We start from the raw sequence: 20,566 nt of genomic DNA on the forward strand, positions 1-20,566 counted from the left end.
ATAAAGACCTATTGATAAAAAGTTCAAGTTCTTTGAAGGAAATTGAAGGTATCAGAAGATATTAAGATCTCCCGTGCTGATAGAGCAATAGTATTAACATAGTAAAAATGGCCATCCTATCAAAAGCAATCTACAGATTCAACACAATCCTCATCAAAATTCCAATACAGTTCCTTACAGACCTTGAAAGAACAACACTCAACTTCATATGGAAAACCAAAAAACCCAGGAGAGCTAGAACCCTGTGCCATCAAAGAACTTTCAGAGGTATCACTGACCTCAGAAGCGACAGCCACAGAGCTATCGTAATAAAGAGCACGGTATTGGCATTAAAAACAGACCTGTTGACCAATGAAATCAAATTGAAGACCCAAACGTAAATCCATATACCTATGAACACCTACTTTTTAATAAAGAAGCCAGAAATATACAACAGAAAAAAGAAAGCATCTTCAGTGCTGGTCTAACTGGATCGTCTGCATGAAGAAGAATGCAAATAGATGGCATATCTATCACCCTGCACAAAACTCAAGTCCAAGTGGGTCAAAGACCTCAGCATAAAACCAGAAACACTAAACCTGATAAAAAGAAAGTGAGGAATAATCTTGAATACATTGTCACAGGAGACAACTTCCTAAATAGAACACCAATAGCACAGTCACTAAAGAACGACAAATAATAAATGGGACTTCATAAACTGAAAAGCTTCTGTAAAGCAAAGGACACTGTCAATGGTAAAACGGCAGCCACAGAATGCAAAAAGATCGTCAACCAACTCCCCATCTGACAGAGGACTAATATCATTCATATATATATATATATATATATATATATATACACACACACACACATATATATATATATATATCCTCAAGAAACTAGACATCAACAAACTAAATAATACAATTTAAAAATGGGGTATAGAATCAAACAGAATTCTCAACAGTGGAATCTCAAATGACTGAGAAACACTTAAAGAAATATTCAACATCTTTAGCCATTAGGGAAATACAAATAGAAATGACTCTAAGATTCCATTTTACATCCATCAAAATGGCTAAGATCAAAACCACAAATGACAGTGCATGCTGGTGAGGCAAGTTTGTGAGAAAGGGGGAACACTCCTCCATTGCTGGTGGGAGTGCAAACTTGTACAGCCACTTTGGAAGTCAATATGGTGGTTTTTCAGAAAACTGGAAATCCATCTATCTCAAGACCCAGCTATACCACTCCTGGACATATACCCAAAGGATGACATATCCTATCACAAGGACACTTGTTCAGCAATGTTCACAGCAGCTTTATTCATAAAAGCTAAAAAATAGAAACTACCTAGATGTCCCCAACCAAAGAGTGGATAAAGAAAAAGTAGTACATTTACACAATGGAGTATTTCTCAGCTGTTAAAAACAATGACATCATGAAGTTTGCAGGCAAATGTATGGGAGTAGAACATAAACCGTCCTGAGTGAGATAACCCAGACCCAGAAAGACAAACAGGGCATATACATACTTATAGGTGAGTATTAGCTAGAAAGCAAGACAATCCTGTAGAGTCCACAGACCCACATAACAAGGGGAAACGTAAGGGTCTCCTTGGGAAGGGAGAACTAGGAAACGCCATGGAATAACACTAGCAAAGACTCCTAGTAATGGAGTCATAAAGTCTGAATTGGCTATCTTCTGTGACCAGCCAAGGTCTTACTTAAGTGGAGGGACTGGGACACTAACCCAGCCACAAACTCTTCGAACCTACAGTTTGTCCTGCCTGCAGAGAGAGGGTCCTGAGATTGAAGACTAGCAAAATAGTCATCAATGAGACCAGAGACTTAGTCCAGCAACTGATGGGAGCAGATGTAGAGTCCCACAGTCAAACACTAGGCAGAGCTCCCGAGTCTTACAGAGGCGTCGCCAGAGGGGTCAGAGTCACACCAGGACTAACTGGGATTCATAGAGATCAGGGTGCCTGACCTAGGTCCCCTGTGTGTATGTTATGGATGAGTGAGTAGCTTGGTGTCATATAGGAATCCTAAGAGTGGGATCTGGAGCTGTCCCTGACTTTTTTGCCTACTTGTGGGATCCTTCTCCTCCTACTGGGTTGCCTTGTCCAGTCCTGATGCGATGGTGTGTGCCTGGCCTTGTGTTGCTTGCTATGCCGTATTTGGTTGATGTCTGTTGGAGGCCTATTCTTATCTGAGGAGAGGTAGAGGGGAATAGATTTAGGGGAGAGGGGAAGTGAACTGGGGAGTCTGGGGGGAGGAATGGTTGGGATGTAATATATGAGAGAAATAGAAAATAAAATAACATTAGGATGTGTGGCCAAAAGCACTGTGGCAGAGGATGTTTTACCCTGGAAACCCCAGAGGAAACAGAAAGCAATTAGGATAGCTTGAAATAACTATGGTACCGGAGGACATTAGCACATACCTCAGACAATCTGGATGGCTCTGGCCAATACCATTACACAAAAGAGTATTTATACAAATTCATATGATAGCTAGGCATGGATAAAGACTTGAGGGATACAACTATAATTCTGTTCACTTAAACTCATAAAGAGTTCCATTATAATTTTGAATTTTTCAACCATTGTTATAGAGCAATTTCTGGTAAGAAAATCTAACTGCAAGTGATCCAATAAAACAGGGAAACACACAAGTGAGTTTGCAGTAATCATAACCACCAATCTGGGGACTTTTCAGCCAGGGACTGTTTTTGCCCTTATTTCTACAACTATTAAAGTACAATTTCTAAAAACTCAATATTTTCCCAATGTGTCTTTGTTTAGAGAATATAGATTCTGAATCGGACACAAATTTCCTCAACTTCAAAGGTAAAATCCTGATACCTGCACACTTTTACATCTTTTACCTGATGGATTCCAGACATTTCAGTCTCCTGTAAGCTGTTTAACCTTGGGCCTTGGGGGCTCAGAAGTGCCACTGCAGATGACGAGGACAGTTCTCAATCCTCTCTCATTTCCAATTCCTCCTTTCCTGAAACCTATAATAAGCTCTGGGTCAAGAGGCAAACGGTATAAGCTCCATGATGTGAGACTCTTACAGAGCCAAGCAGGGTGGTGCACGCCTGTGATCCTAGAAAGAGCAGATGGGGGTGCCATGGACTGACTCCAGGACAGTTTGGACTATACAGTGAGTCTTGCACCTCACCCAAAATGAAGTTCCGCCAGGAGCGAATAAGACAGCTTTGGAAGGAAGGTGAGAGAGCAGCTAAACAGGACTCTCCTCCCTAGTAGGAAGTTTAAAGACAAAACATTTGCTTCTCCACATCTGAAATCAGAAACTATAGGCAATTTGACAAAACTTTAGAAGATAATGCCTCTTTAAGTGTACCTAAGCCAACCCACTAACATCTCCTAATTCCATCCCCATTATATGTAAATCACTTAATATGCATACTATACATATACATAACAAGACATATTAGTATGGTTGGTCACTCATTTTAAATTCATAGTATACATGTGAACAAACTTCTATTCGAACTACTGACTTGCAACACCTAATACTTACTTAGATGTAACAATTGATAAGGTTCAGACTGATAAAAAGTGCCATCTTTTAGGACAACTAGTCTAGAGAACAATAGAATTCACGCCAAGAGAGTCACAAAGAAAACACCAGTTACATTCCTGGTAGACTCTCAAATCAGAAGAGAATTTAAAAGTAAAAACAGAACTACAGTTCTATTATCCACACTTCTGGCAGCTCCAACATCCCGTGACACCCCACTGTAATTAAGGCTTCACTTTCACAGCCTCACGTCTCGTCTGCGGCTCCTCATGGGAATCTGACCCTGCTACACACTGCTTGGCCTCTTAGACTTTCCTTAATAATCATGGTGCAAGCCTCTTAGCAACTCCTTCATTCTATATGCCTATAACCTGGCCACCACATAGATGACCCCAAGTCCTGACATTTGTTTGAGCAAAGTTCAGCTCCTTTGGATCATGGCTGCAAAGCCTGACTGCCTAAAACAGCAGAATCTGGGAAGAGGAGGGCACCCCAGGAACACTCACTTTTTAAAGCAAAGTCTTTCAAATGAAATTGCAGGTTTCCATCCTAGGGTGTGTTAGAGGCCATACCTTATTCTTGAAGGCCCCTCAAAGCACTCTTTCTGTGGTCCCTGTTGTACAGGGCTTCTCTTTAAAGCCACTAATCTCTGTAATAACTACTTTTTGTCAGTTTACTTTAAAGGTGTTGCTTTTCTGGCCAACTGTGCATTTTTTCATCTTTCTGCTTCAGTTTCCCCCACTTCTCACTATAAACGTTGCTGTAACAACGAGCAGCGAGTAACAACCACAATAGTGCCATGCTAGTCTGAAATCTCTGCTTCCCAATTATTATAGTCCATTATCCTTGAACTCATCTTCACTCGAAATTTCAGGGCAGAGGCAAAGCGATATATAATAAAATTTAGCAAGAATGAACCCTAGTCCAATTCCCAACAGAATCCTTGTAAGCTAGGTCTTCATTGTTCAGACTCTCTTAACTCCCACCAGAATTCCCCCATAAAGCTCTGATAAAATACTGGAGCTTTTCTAGTTTGCATTTCCAAACTTTTAAAAATTCCTCTCAAAACTCAGTTCTGCAGGCTAAAGCTCATCAGTTTGGTCAGTGACCATTCCACTCTTCCATACCAGTTTTCCAGTCAGTCACTTTGCATCCATGTAATCACAGCACTTGACAGAAACAACTTAAAGAACAATTATCTTGGGTCCTGGTGTATCTCTGAAAGTTCCCTGAAGGCTGCATGCCAGGGAAGGCACAGTAGAGCAACAGTCCAGAGAGGTGGATGGTGTGACAAGCTTTCACCTCACAGAACACGAAGTGGAGAGAGGGTGAGGCCATGCAAACATTCAAAGGCTTGTTCCTAGTAACTTACTTTTGCTAGCTAGATTTCACTGACTCCCCAAACAGCACCAAGAACTAAGAACCAAACATTGAAAACATGAGTGGGTCTAGGACATCAGATTCAAAATGTAACAATGATAATTGGGAGGCTACAAAAAAAAAAAAAAAAAAAGGCTCAAGAGTGAGGCTCTGAATTCAAATCCCCAGAAACCAAGTAACCTGGGCGCAGAAGCACATTCCTATGAGAAGGTGGGAGGTGAGGATCTGAGAATCCCATGGAGCTCACAGGTCTGCTTGTCTAGCATATGAAGCAGCCAACGTCAAGAAACTGTCTCAAACAAGGTAGAAGATTGTCCTCTGACCTCCGCTAGCACCACAGAGTATTTATATGCCTCAGCTCAAATGTACAAATATACATGTGCTGTTCACATACGTACACATAGTATGATAGCAGAAAAATTATAAACTGTTGTCAGAGTTTAAAATTTTAATTCTAACAGAAAGGTAATATAAATGAGAAAACTCTCAAATGGCCTTCAAAAATGCACACAACAACAAACCTGGGAGAGGGATCTGTCAGTAAACTGTCTGCAGCAAAGCATGAGGATCTGAGTTCGAATCCCAGGACCTACAAAAAAGCTAGGCCCCGTGCATACCTGTAACTTAGCACAGGGCAGGATGGAACAGAAGGATCCCTGGAGCTTCTTGGGTGGCTAGTGTAGCCAAATTGGTGTGCTCCAAGCTCAGAGAGACCTGTCTCAAAAGTAAGATGGAGTAATGAAGGAAGACACTGTGGCCTCTATACACATCCACGAGCATGAACAGCTACCAACATGTACAACACACACACGCACACACACACACACGCACACACACCCCACACCACACACACACGCGCACACACACACGCGCACACACGCACACACACACGCACACACGCACCACACACACGCACACACACACGCACACACACCCCACACCACACACACACACGCACACACACACGCACACACACACACACATACGCACCACACACACGCACACACACACGCACACACACACGCACGCACACACCCCACACCACACACACACGCACACACACACGCACGCACACACACGTGCACACACACCCCACACCACACACACACGCACACACACACACACGCACACGCACACACGCACCACATCACACACGCACACACACGCGCGCGCACACACACACACACACACACACACACACACACACACCCCACACCCCACATATATATGTGCATCATTGCCTCCACCACCTCCCCCAAGTCTTAGAGGTTGAGACAGCCTGGATTTTTATTTCATCTATACTACACCGGATTCCACTGTTTCCACGTTTCTACTTTTTAAATCCAATTGTTCCATATTTGAACTTTTACTAAAGTATAATATACACGAAGGCAGCTCTTCAGAAACTAAACATCACTGTGAAAACAACACCCACACTCCTTCTGGTCATTCTTTCCCCACAAGTAACCACTAGCCTAGCTGTCATGTAGGTTGGTTCTGCCTAGTGGATGGGAGACTGGATAGTAGGTATTCGTGTGGTTGGCATTAGTACTGGTTATTACCTTACTGCCCTTCAGCCCCAAGCATCCTTCAGTACTAGCTCTGTAGCAGTGAAGCAGACTGATGTTAACTGGTCACTGAAGAGAGCTGAAGGGCACTGCAGGAAGAAGGGAGCTTCTCCTTTTGGTTCCGGTGCTGTGCTTTTGCACATTGTGCTCAAAGTCACCAGTCACCGGTGGAGTATAATGGAGACATGTGGTGGTGTGTTCTGTTCCAGCCGCATGCAGAAACCACAGTCACTTGTGGTGGTGGGAAAACTACAAACACTTCTGAACTTAATATATTGGGGGAGAGGGGAGGACTGGGCTGCTGGAGCCCTGATCTCATAACCATTTCTCTATGGTCCTGTAGACAGACACAGGATCTCAGGCACCCGGGTATCATACCGCAGTCTCTTGACTCTTTCTGTGTGCTTATATCCCAGAGTTGTTTTGTTGCGACCAGGATACCCGTATTTATTTTCTCCTGACACTGTGGCCTCAGTGGTGCACCAACTCCTACAACATTTCCACCCACCAGTTCGGCTGGACCCTGAAGGATGTTTCCAAGGTCTCACTGGTGTGTACGTGTGCACTGCGCTTTGTACTCTCTCTTTATGATGGTGTTCTAGCCTCCGTTTGCCTGATCCCAGGGAGCTGTGTCTTGCTTGCCCAGCAATTGTAGGCTACCTCTACCCCAGGAAACCCAGAGAACTCTGCTACCCCATGGGTTATATCTTTTCCATGTGAACTGCATAGTTATTCTGTTCAGAGATTAATTTTCTGAAATAACCCAACTTCAATTAATGAAAGAATTTAGGCCTGAACCTAAATATTGTGAGTCTAAAACTAAAGATCTCTCAGCAACCATTTAGGTCCTCTAAAGACTGGACATTGTCTAGCTCTTCAGAGACAGGAAGTCCTACGACGAGAGCAGGCAGTTCGAGAAAAGGTTAAATTCAATGTAACAGAAATTCAAGTGGATAGCATGTAGGGCATATATTAGCTCATTTCCAGGTGTTTCCCAAAACAAGATTACACACGAGCTATACTCATGTGCACCTTTTGCACATTGGGATCAGATCCACTGAAATGTCAAAACATCCTGCAATAGTAAGGCTGACTCTCAAGTGAGGCCTGTGCCTTGAAAATGGTCCCTTAGGCAGGCATAGCCAGTGGAGGATTGGTCTCATTGGATATGTGTGATGAGAACAAATGGATGTATATAAAGAAAAGCTAGTTATTTTTCATAGTTTTTACTCTGCATAGACACACATAAACATTTTCTGTATTTTTAAGATGTGGTTCTTATTATGTAGCTCAGACTGACTTCCTGCCTCAGCCTCCCAAATGTGAGAATTTCAGATGTGAAACTATGTTGCAAGCTAAATACATGATTTTACTGACCTCCCAATGCTTTCCAATTTGCTGTCTCATATCTTCCTTTATGCTGTCTAAAATGCCCGGAACAACACTGAATCAACACAAGGAGATGGCAAAACACCAAACAACTCTGCTTCTTCACTTGGGAGATAAAGGTTTAAATTTTCCTCAGGTTCCTTTCCTGAAGATTCCACACTCTTCTAAGGCCCTATAATTCTATGATCTCAGTCCTTAAAATGTATATAGAAAAAAACCACATCTGTAAATAAATCCTCCACAGAGACAAGGACACATTCCCTATGTAACTAAGTGTTCTCTTTGGGTAAGAAATCTTTCATTGACTGATCAATTAACTGACTGATGGATAGAGAGGTAGTCAGATAGACAGTTTTTGCCCAACTGAGATTTACTAAGAAGGGAAGACTGCACAGAAGTGGGAGGATGACTCAGGAAATCCACTTCTGTCAGAAGTAAAAACATTTTTAGCAAAACATGTCAAGTACTTAAAAGACATTCTTCCTATTGAGAAAAAATTAATTAAAATAATTATTACCAAAAATCAGTCTAAGTAAAATTAAGAAATATATTTTAAGCCCATCCCCATCCAGTATATCTACAAAAATCAATCTCACAAGTCCTTTCTTGTTAAATTTTACATGCACACACACTGTGAGGAACACAGCATAAGCCAATCTCCTTCACCATCAGATCCAAGGAGGCTTCCTTGTCTTTTTCCATAGTTAGTATACCTATCAATAACTACCATCTGTTCAAATCAACAGATTAACATGACAGTTGAGAATTTTTGGCAATCTAATAATTTTCTTATCCATACGGCTTAACCTTTTGTCAAATTAATACAAAGCAAACATAATTCAAACAATTCACAGAGCTTGAAAAGGCAGTGACTTTTCTATAATGAAATACACCTACACAATTTATTCACTATTTATACCTAAATTAACATTTCATAGCAATAAAGTAAAAACAGAATCGCATCTAACAAGAGAAAGGAAATGGATTATTTAAGTCTGTCAGTAGAACATTACTTCAACAGCAACACTACACACAGATAAAACCAGCTAAACAACATCTAAGTCAGGACCAGTAAGATATCACAGTGGGTAAGGGAGACTTCTGCCAAGTCTACTGACTTAAGGTAGATCCCTGGGACCCACAGGATAGATGGAAACAGACCCCCACAGAGCCCTTACCTCATGCACACATCATGACACACATGCCTACATATGCATGTGCTATAGCTACACCTATTAACATACTAGCTACAGACAGTTCAAGATGATAGCACATATGTATAATCCCAGCACTTAGGAAACTGAGGCAACACTGGCTACATAATTGAGTTTCAGACTGCTGTAGCTACCTACACACAAAGAGTCTGTGTCAAAAAATTAACTAAAGGGCACAGAGACAGTATCCTAATTAACAAAATCAAAAATGAAAAGGGAGACACAGCAACAGAAACTGAAGAATTAAAAAAAAAATCAATGAAATGGAGAGAATTTAATGGAGAGAAACTAGAAACAATCCCACTAAAATCAGGGACAAGGCTGCCCACTCTTTCCCTATCTATTCAATATAGTACTTGAAGTCCTAGCTAGAGCAATTAGACAACAAAAGGAGATCAAGGGGGTACAAATTGGAAAGGAAGAAGTCAAAGTATCACTATTTGCAGATGATATGATGGCATACATAAGCGACCCCCAAAATTCCACAAGGGAACTCCTTCAGCTGACAAACAACTTAAGCAAAGTGGTGGGACATAAAATTAACTCAAACAAATCAGTAGCCTTCCTTTATACAAATGATAAACAGGCTGCGAAAGAAATTAGGGAAACAATACACTTCACAATAGCTACAAATAGTATAAAATATCTTGGTGTAACTCTTATCAAGCAAATAAAAGACCTGTATGACAAGAACTTCAAATCCCTGAAGAAAGAATATGAAGATCTCAGAAGGAAAGATCTCCCATGCTCATGGATTTAGATAGGACTGACACAGTGAAATGGCCATTTTACCAAAAGCAATCTATAGATTCAATGCAATCCCCACCAAAATTCCAATATAATTTTTCACAGATATAGAAAGAGTAATTTTCAATTTCATATGGAAAACCAAAAACAGGATAGGCAGAACAATGCTCAACAATAAAAGATCTTCTGGGGGAATCACCTCCATCCCTGACATCAAGCTGTACTACAAAGCAAGAGTAATAAAGACCACATGGTATTGGTACAGAGACAGAAAGGTCGATTAATGGAATAAAACTGAAGACCCAGAAATAAACTCACGCCACCTATGGACACTTGATCTTTGACAAAGAAGCCAAAACAATACAATGGAAAAAAGAAAGCATCTTCAATAAATGGCGCTGGTCTAAATTGGTGGTCTGTATGTAGAAGAATGAAAATAGATCCATATTTATCACTTTGCACAAAGCTCAAGTCCAAGTGGATCAAGGGCCTCAACATAAAACCAGATACACTGAATCAAACAGAAGAGAAAGTGGGAAAGAGCCTTGAACTCATTGGCACAGAGGGAATTTCCTGAACATCAATGGCTCAGGCTCTAAGATCTACAACTGATAAATGGGACCTCATGAAACTGAGAAGCTTCTGTAAGGCAAAAGACACAGTCAATAGGACAAATCGGCAACCTACAGATTGGGGGAAAAAAAGTCTTTACTAACCCTATATCCAATAGAGGACTAATATCTAAAATATATAAAGAACTCAAGAAGTTAAATCTCAAAAAAAGAAGCAAAAAACAAAAAACAAATCATCCAATTGAGTAACAGAGTTCAGAGCTAAACAGCATTCTCAACAGAGGAATCTCGAATGGCTGAGAAGCACTTAAAGAAATGTTCAACATCCTTATTTTTATCAGGGAAATGCCAATCAAAATGACCCTGAGACTCTACCTCACACCAGTCAGAATGGCTAAGATCAAAAACTTAGGTGACAGCACATGCTGGCAAGGATGTGGAGAAAGAGGAACACTCCTCCATTGCTGGTGGGATTGCAAGTTGGTACAACTTACTGGAAATCAGTCTGGAGGTTCCTAAGGAAATTGGAAATAATTCTACCTCAAGACTGAGCTATACCACTCCTGGGTATATACCCAAAAGATGCTCCAACATATAACAAGGACATGTGCTCCACTAGGTTCATAGCAGCCTTATTTGTAATAGCCAGAAGCTGGAAACAACCCAGATGTCCTTCAACTGAAGAATGGATACAAAAAATGTAGTTTATTTATACTACTACTACTCCACTATTAAAAACAAGGGTATCATGAGTTTTGCAGGCAAATGGATGGAACAGGAAATATCATCCTGAGTGAGGTAACCCAGACCCAAAAGGACATGCATGGTATGTACTCACTGATAAGTGGTATTAGCCAAAAAGTACAGAATACCTAGGATACACATATACCACAGACTATAAGAAGTTTAACAAGCAAGAAGGCCTAAGGGAGGATGCTTCAATCCCACTCAGAAGGGGGAAGAAAACAATCACAGGAGGCACAGAGAAAGAGGGACCTGGGTGGGAGAAGGGAGAGGGAGGGGAAAAGGGTACAGGATCTGGTATGGGTGTGGGGGCAGGAGGACCAGGAGAATGAATGGAAATATGCAGCCTCTAGGGGTGAGACATGGGGGGGGGGCTCTAGAAAGTACCAGACACCTGGAAGATGAGAGACTCTCAAAATTCAATGGGGGTGACCTTAACCAAAATGCCCAACACTGGGGAGAGGTAACCTGAAGAGTCCACCTCCAACACATGATGCCTAAAGAATGACTACATAACATATAACAGGAAAGAAACTATACACTAATACACTTGATTGTAGAGAAAGTCATCTGGGGATCAGTTTCTCCTGGGGACCTGTTTTTTGTTTGTTGTTGTTTGAGATCTTAATCTTTTGGGAACAGGACAGATTATTCTATCCCAGGAAACAGAAAAAAGAACATTACCACCAGCGAGGTAGAATTAATTAGCTCAGTTCCCTTTCTGCCTTTAATATTCCAGGCAAAGGTGTTACTTCCTTAATTAATACTGAAGTAGCTATATTTATCCACACTAAGATTTAGATTGTGTTCACTTATTAAAAGCCCTTCTACTTAAAAAACTTAGCTTCTAAGAATCTGAGGTTAGAGTTGCCTAACACTCACTGTTAACAATTAAGATGCCAGAAGGCAGCAAACTTTACTGCACATAACAATCTCACAAAGGTAGGAACTATCGCAAGCTCAATGAGAACCAAACCACAGAAGGACTGGAAGGGAAGATCAAGTACCTCATCTCTCCCCAACCAAAGCAAGGCTGAAAGGTGACGCATATCTGTAATTCCAATGATTCTAGCACTCAGGAGTTAAAAGCAACACACACATGCACACACACATGCACACGTACGTGCACTGGCAAGTTTGTTCTCCCGATGCTGAGGCATTCCTTCACTGACATTACGTCAAGGATTCCACCGTTAGACTGGGACTGCTGAGTACAGCTGCAGGCTCCTTGGCCTTTCTGTCAGGACCACAGCCTACAAGCCATTCTAATAAACTGATTTATTTCTGTTCCTTTAGAGAATCCTGACGAATTCAGTAGCTAAAGTAGGATGTAAACATAGGCAGTATGGCTGCAGAGTCCACATTATAACATGACCATGTGCCTTCTATAACAGAACAATGTTACCATCATTACCACGAGAAGTTTTAAGAAGAAAATAAAAAATGAAACCATTAGCAACTTACTATATATACCTATTAGCAAGAAAGACTCAGTAAATGTTTTTAAAGTACCACTTTTTACTATACCCAAAACATAACTAAATAAATACTTAAATAATTCCAATCATAGCCTTAAAATTGCTACAAATAAATGTTAAGCTGTCCATGTTCCTCTATAAACCATCACAATATGCTGACTTGTTTCTCCCCAATTCTTCGTTTGGGGACAAATATAGAATGTTAAGGATGAGTGAAGTTTTCTTTTTTCTAGACGTCTTTTCTCAGACTTTCCTATGGAGAGGCTGATTCTGAGACCTCTTACCATAAGGCTGGACTCTTGGAAGTAGAAAACAACAATGGATTGTGCCCCCCCCCCCAATGCTGAAAGGAAGAGACTGCCCAGCATGGACTGTGACAAGGGTTAATGCCGAGCATGTAGTGCACACTACGCACTTAATACAGAAAAGACTATTACAAGCCTTTTGCATTTTCTCTTGGCACATGCTACAATTCTGCTGGTAAAAGAACCCTTGTATTATTGAGGCAGCCACTTGAGGCACTCAAAACATCAAAGACATTTCTTTTCTTCCAATACACCTCCTGCTCTATCTACTTAAACAAAATAGGTCACTCACAGCAGCCAAATACTAAGTACACTAACCAACAAGAACACGACATTGCTAGAGAGAAAGGTACCTGTTGGGCAAAACGTTCTCTTACATTTGAAACAGAATGTACCAAGGGAACTAAACGCTGAAGTACTGTGAGTGGGAAGGAGAGAAGTTTAATGCTGCTTTAAGCCTGGAGAAGCTATGCAAGCCTTGAGTATGGCATGGACAAGAAAAGTTGAACGAACATACAGAGAAGACCAACGGGATGAGGTAGTCAATGAGTAAGAAAAGGAGAGTAGAGCCAAATCACAGGAATCCTTGTAAATGTCAAAATGCTAGAAACCATAAAAATATCTGCTTACTAACTCCCGTGGAGTTGCTCCCACCCCAGGATGATGGTATTAATCATCTATTGCTAAAATAATACTAAAAAAAAAAATCAGACCACAAAATTCAGTCGCATACAAATAAAAACTTGACATTCACTTAGGTTCACTCACCTAGGTCAGGTTGGTGCTGCTGAACGCTGTCTGCCATAAAGTCTGAGCTCTGTGTCTCACCACGAGGCCCAGGCTGATGGGACGGTAACCGCTGTCTTTCATGCTAGCTGCCACAGCACTGACTCAAGAACAAACCTACTGGAGAAGTACACACAGACCTCTGCTTAGCCTATCCCACACAGCAGCACTGGATCACAGTAAGTCAAATGTACAAGCCTAAAATCAAGCGACAGAGCATAATGTAGGAAACTACTCCAAAAGTGTGTAAGAATAGAATTTGATCGACTGTATCATCCATATACCACTCTTCAAAGCTAGCCAGGTTTAATCCCTGTTCCTTGCAACCAAAAGACTCAAACTACACTGTAGTGATTAAGACTCCCTAAACTAACTCCTACTTCCTGATATGACAATGTATAAGGCCCTCATCTATCTTTCTCCCCTGAAAATACAGGATATGAGCTGTACATTATCAATGGAAAAAAAACAAACAAAATAAAAACTAACACAAAAAAATTCTAATTAAAATGGTGGTGGTGGTGGGCGCCTAAACCGAGCAAGAATTTCCACCAGAAAGCTGTTCTAAACATTCTGCCTGGGGAAGTCTTCAGTCTCTCGTACTGCAATGACTCAGAGGACACCTAAATTCAATGCTTTTGAGAACATAAAGCACCTTTATGGTAAAAACAAACAAAACTACTTTTCTCAGTCAGATTCTGAGTGAGATTTAGTTGTTCTTGTTGTTTTCTTTTTCTTTTTTAAATTACGTGAGTAAACCAGAAGAGGGCATCAAATCCCATTACAGATGGTTTGAGCCACCACGTGGTTACTGGGAATTGAATCAAGACCTCTAGAAAAGCAGTCAGCGCTCTTAACCACTGAGCCATCTCTCTAGCCCCCTCTATTTAGTTTTTAAACAAGAAAAAAAGTCATGAACACCCCATATATACATACCCAAGAAAAAAGAGGGTAAAGTCAAAGCAAGGCAGAGGGTAGAACAAAATGCCCGAAAGAAGAACAACCCAGAAAGCTAATTTTCCATGAAGACAAGGAAGTTATGGCCTTAAATAGAGACTTTTATGTTTCTTTAAAGAAAAAGTAATATTCTCAGTGCATTTTGGAAGTATGATCCAAACAACAAGCTTGGTCCTTTCTAAAAGAATTAGCAAAGACTCACTAAGATCCATTAAAGGAATCTCATTCTTCAATAAACTGCCAAGCAAATTATAGACAACACAAATGTGCACATTAACATTCAGAGAAATTACAACTACCTTGGACTGTTGGTTCAAAGGTTTTAAAATACATCTAAACCCAGACTCTCCTGGCAAAAATTCTAATTGACGGTTAACTAGGCTGTAATTAGGAGAGCTCGAAGGCAATGGCGCAGCTGGGGCGTGCGAGGGATGCAGCACTAGAACGAACACCCGTGGGCCGAGACTTCCCAAGAGTGCCAATGTGAGCCAACACACCATATTAAGTTCTCACAGGTTCTCAGAAGCCGCAAAGTTCTAATTCTAGAAGAATTTCCTATTAGTACCTCTAGGGTAAGCGAAGACGATTGTTCATGCTTGGGCCCCCAAAGCCTCTCACCTGTTACCAGGGAACTCAGTGAGTTACAAACTCAAATAGAGTCCTTTTATTTTTGATGAAACAACTTAAGTGACTACGTAAAACATTTTGCATATTCTTTTTCTTTTACTAAAAAAGTATTGCCTTAGAGGTGGCAGAAACTCCCTTACTCCTAAATCTCTCTTTGTGGCATCTAAAACTCAAAATCAAAATACCTTAGAATCCTATAGAAAATGTTTTCTTGCCCCAAAGAGTATGCACTGAGATGATTTGCTTTAAAAGTTATGTAGTCAACTGTTCTCATAAGGAGAGTGCTAGACTGTGTAACACTGCCCGAAAGGGTCTCAATGGTGAAAGAAAGGGATGTGGTGTGCTGGCCCAAACCGACTGAGAGTGAAGTTAGGAAATTACCTCACTCGAGGTGCCCACCAGCCTTCATGCTCTGTTCCTCTCAGGATAGTGAGGGTTGTGTGGATAGTCCTGAGCCCACTAGGAACTCTGAGATGAGATGATGCTTAAGAGTGGGGCCAGCACCGCTGCACAGGTGCACATAGACTGGCTACAACACTGCTACCGTCCTGCCTCTCTTTTAGCCTCCAACAGTCAATCACAGTTCCTCATGGCAGGGTCTGAAAGATTATGGGCCTGATACACCATCCCCAAAATGCCTAGGTTGAAGTCCTAGGCCCCAGAATTTCAGAGTGTGACTTCATTTCAAGACAAGGTCAGTATTAGACAATTACGTTAAAATTGATCAGTGGGTCCATCCAAATCCAATCTAGTGGATGTCCTTATAAAAAGAGGGGGGGTCTCAACAGACATGAACAAGGAAAAGACCATGAGAAGACAAACAAGAAACAGCTCTCACTCAAGCCAAGAAGAGGCTTCCTAAGAAAGCAACCCTGCCAACACACATCTTGATCTCAGACTTCAAATCAATCAGAAGTGTGAGATACCCAGCCTGTGGCATTTTGTTATGGCATCGCTGGCAAAGTGATGCAATGAAGATCATATTTGGAATAAAATCCAGGGAATGAGAGAAGAAAGGCCAACATAAATCCAATCTTAGGGGATTTTTAAAGCATTAATGGGACATCAAGACGTCTCCATTTTTGGAGAGAAAAATGTTCACATCTTAACCTTATCTCATCCTCCACAACAGCCCTTCCAGAACCTCATCCTCTGATCCAGTGGCAATCCATATCAATGTCTACTCTTTGCTTCTCCACTGTGGTATTTCAGGGCCGTGTCTGAGGCTGCCTATGCTCCAGGGTGGGCGAAGGACAAACTGATACTTTCTTCAAAATTTCTTCCTAATGTGATATTTCTGGCATTCTTACAATTCTACTCAATCTAAAAGTTGAATCACTTACTCTAGGTCTCTGAAGACACCTCGATGCCTCATAGATTCTACCCGTACATGAGTTATATAGATCACCTTTGGACAACTTGGAAAACGCCTACACACACACACACACACACACACACACACACACACACACACACTCTCACTCTCTCTCTCTCTCTCTCTCTCTCTCTCTCTCTCTCTCTCTCTCTCCCCTCCCCCCCAAGAAAGTCTTCTTAGAACGATTTTTATGACTAAAGGTTGAAGGGTACCTGTCTCTCCTTGGTTACACTGTAAGCCTCTTAGACCAGTGCTTGTGTCCATCTCTGATCTGCTCTAGGGGCAATATGGAACTTTAACAAACGTAAGCACTAGCCATGCCAAGAGTGGAGGGAGGTACACACCTTTAATCCCAGTATGTGGTAGGTTAGACAGTGAATTCAAGGCCAGCATGGAGGCATTGAAAGAAGGTCTCAAAAAACAAACAGACAAAAAAAAAAAAAAAAAAAAAAAACCAACCAAACAAACAAACAAAAAACCAACCACCCAAACAACAAAACAACAACAGAAAAGTCAACAGCAAAATGTTCTGGGTGGCAACAAGATCAGATGGACACCTACTCTTTGGACCGAAACAGGGGTTGGCACAGAAGTGATTCCATTTTGGCTAGAATGTAGCTCAATCATTTTAAGAGAATACTGAAATGTACTACCATCCCTGGAGTCAGCATCCAGTCACAAAGCCCCAATTCTAAGTTTTATCTACATATGGTCCTTGGGGAAATGCAAGAAAAACCAGTGAGGGTCACGCAAGAGCAACTGTGACAGTCAAGGCTCGAGGCAGCTGCTTTTGTGGTAACCCTGTGGTCATAAGCAAACTATGTTACCTCCTAGTGCCCAAGATCCTTCACTGAGAAAAAGGAGGTAGAAACAAAATCTGCACTCTCAGTGAAATTCATCAAGGACTAATAAGATACTAAGTATAATGTGCTCAGTACAGGTATCCTTAAGCACTTGGGAAAAATGTCGGCTCTTTATTTCACAACTCTGGGATGGGACATGAATGCCTTGGTTTTATCTGCTTCTATGCCTGCCTTTCTGGCACTCGGGCCAGACCTAGTCCAATCTTTCTACAACTGGACTTCTTTTTGCACATCTGAATTCTCCTAGCATGCTCTAGGGAAAGGTTTTTTCCTCCTCCAATAAAACACCTCTTCTATGGACCCACTTTTTTTCCTCTCTTAAATGAAAACATTATTATTTTTCTTATATCATTTCCTCTTGTCAACAGTTCAAGGACAATATAAAGTTGTAATGACTGCAAAATCAACCTAACATACAAGTCCTGTGATGGCAAGTCTTGACTGCCAGTTTTACTGGTGATTGGTGCAATGCATTCTGGGTGTGTCTATAAGGAGTCTCTTGAGATGCAAGAAGGCTCTGATAGAACAACTGCATTACTCCCTTAATGGATCTGTAATTTAGTGGCATTACTGGCAGGTGGTGAATGACACAGTAAAAAGGAAGCAGGTCACAAGTGACGTACATCCCAACCTCTCAAGCTGTGAGCTAAAACAATGTCTCGTTTTGCCCCCACTTCCCCTCTCTTAAAAAGGAAAGGATGTGCTGCTGGCACCAAAGTCACAGACTAAAAGCCCCCTTTCATCCTTCTGTAAGCACCAGTGCCTGCCACCTGGAGCAGTTTCACAAAAAGCCTTTTTTAAAAAGCTCTCTATAGGGCTGAGAGATGGTCTAGTAAAGGACCTGAGTTTGGATCCCCAACGCCCATGTAAAAGCTGGGCATGGCAACACGTGCCTGTAAGCCTAGCACTGGGAGCAGAAACAGGAAGAGCCCTGGGCTAGCCTGGTCAGTCAGTCCAGCTGAGTCAGCTTGTGCCAAGTTCAATGAGAGACCCTGTCTCAAAAATAAGGTAGAGGTATTGAGGCAAACGTGCAGCATCAATCTGTGACCTCTACATACATGTGGAAACACGCATGCATACCTATGCACACAACATAAACACACACATTTGACATCCATCTCTGGCCTCCATGTGCACATGGAGTCACATGCACATGCACACAACATAAACATACAGATTCAATCGATCTCTGCCTCCGCATACACATGCACACACAAACAAAAGTCCTCTAGCTCTCCCTTGTCATGAGTTCCCACACTACACACCACATAAAAAGTGAAAATGCCAGTTTATTCAAACTGAAGGCGTGTGCTGAAACTTTTGGCCACTGACAATAAGCAGCACAGTGGTTCAAGGGCAGGTTCCTGCCCTCCCCTCCCTGCTGGGTCTGTAGAGCAGCTATGCCTGCCCTGACAGTATTCTTGCTGGTGGTTCTCTTGCTTCAGACTGGGCAATAATCCGCATTTAAGTTAAAACTTGTATACAATTTTGAAATTGAGTTCTATAGTATACATATTTTAATAAAACTATCTTTAAAAGCTGGAGAACATACAGCCCGGAATGTGTCATACGAATAGAGGGAAGGAACAGTATAAATCTTGGCATTGGGTGGTGAGATAACTCAGAATTTAAAGCATCTGCCACAGAAGTCTGACTTTCAGAACCCATAGGAGATGGAGGAGAGAGGCAACCACAAGGCTGCCCTCTAACACATTAGCCGTGGCAAGTGCCCTTTCCCCACTATACAAGTTTTAAAAGAAACATGGTGGGTATAACAGTATAGTTATTGATATAAGTGTGCTCACAAAGCTACAAGCCTTAGTTAGCCTTAGCAGTCGGATGCGAAGAGCTTCTAAGACAGCAGACTCTCTGGTCAGTTCACTCTGCAGCTATTCATCTGACGCTAGTTTAAGTCTAAGCAGGCATTCTCCCTGGGGCAACAGAGAGGGAGACACCAGTTCCTGGAGGGTGAAAATATCTCATCCATATGTATCAAGGAAAAAACACATACAGATACAGTGTATAAAGGGCATTAAATTTTCAAGAAGGTATCAAAGCCAAAAACATGGTCTAAAAAAGTACGTTGGGGAAAAAAATGGAGAGGTGTGTGTGTGTGTGTTGTGTGCATGCGCATAGGCGTATATGACTCCATGTGTCTGTGTGCACACACACATGTGTAGGTAGACTAGAGAATAGGAGACCAGGGAGAGTTCATGTACAGGTGAGGATCCTCTTCTGGTTAAATTCCATACTTCCCTCCAGCCTCCGGTCGGACGGTCTAGCCAGCTTCTCGTTTCCACGGAAAGATGCTGAGCCTGGCTGTGCTTATGGGACAAGTGGGTGGAGCTGCAGAGTGTGTGGATGGAATTAACGTTTGTTTGTATCAGAGAGGAAACTGGAAGCAAAATACAGACTTGTAGTCATTAAGACTTGAAACAAGAAGAAAAAAGTCTCTTTCACAAGTACAAAAATATGCAATACAAAGGAATATTTAGAAGCAGAAAAAGAGATATAAAAATTTAAAAATAAAAACAACAAAATTCCAGAAAGTATATATTAAAAACAGACCATGGTAATCCATGGTCCTCAAGAAGTACTGAACACTGGGCTGGAGACATGCTTAGCAGGTAAGGGCATTTGTTGTTCGTTCCCAGCATTCACGTGGATGCCCACAACCATCTGAAACGCTAGTTTCAGGGATCCAATGTCCTCTTCTGACTTCTGCAGACACCAGGAATGCACACAGCATACTTACATAGTACATACGTATGTACATACATACGTACATACAAAACACTTATACACATAAAATAAATCTGAAAAAAAAGGTGGAAAACTTCTCATTTCTAATGATGACTTACTTAAGAGTCAGCTATGAAAATCTTTTCCCAAAATCTTAATAGACCTACATTTTTTAAAGCTAAGCACACAGGTGATTCAGTAGTTTTAATTCCAAACTGAAAATAACTTGAAAGAAAGACTCTCCCTGTCTCAGGAAGACATGAGCAAGCAAGAGCCTATGAGATCT

General features: G+C 41.4%; 1 protein-coding gene across 19 annotated transcripts in view; it reads right to left on the reverse strand.

The window, feature by feature from the left end:
* Chd6 (chromodomain helicase DNA binding protein 6) overlaps positions 1 to 20,566 on the reverse strand; it is a 161,277-nt gene that overhangs the window by 126,171 nt on the left and 14,540 nt on the right. Inside the window, exon 2 of one of the 19 annotated variants that reach the window (XM_063283862.1) lies at positions 13,699 to 13,836. The exons of 17 other annotated variants lie outside the window; for them this stretch is intronic. The gene's annotated coding sequence lies outside the window, so the exon portion shown is untranslated. Of the gene's footprint in view, positions 1 to 5,530; positions 13,625 to 13,698; positions 13,837 to 20,566 lie in introns of those variants that run through there. One more of the 19 variants, XM_039105104.2, reaches the window with a different exon arrangement.

This window comes from Rattus norvegicus, chromosome 3 (assembly GCF_036323735.1).
Source record: "Rattus norvegicus strain BN/NHsdMcwi chromosome 3, GRCr8, whole genome shotgun sequence".
In the NCBI taxonomy this organism is placed as follows: domain Eukaryota; kingdom Metazoa; phylum Chordata; class Mammalia; order Rodentia; family Muridae; genus Rattus; species Rattus norvegicus.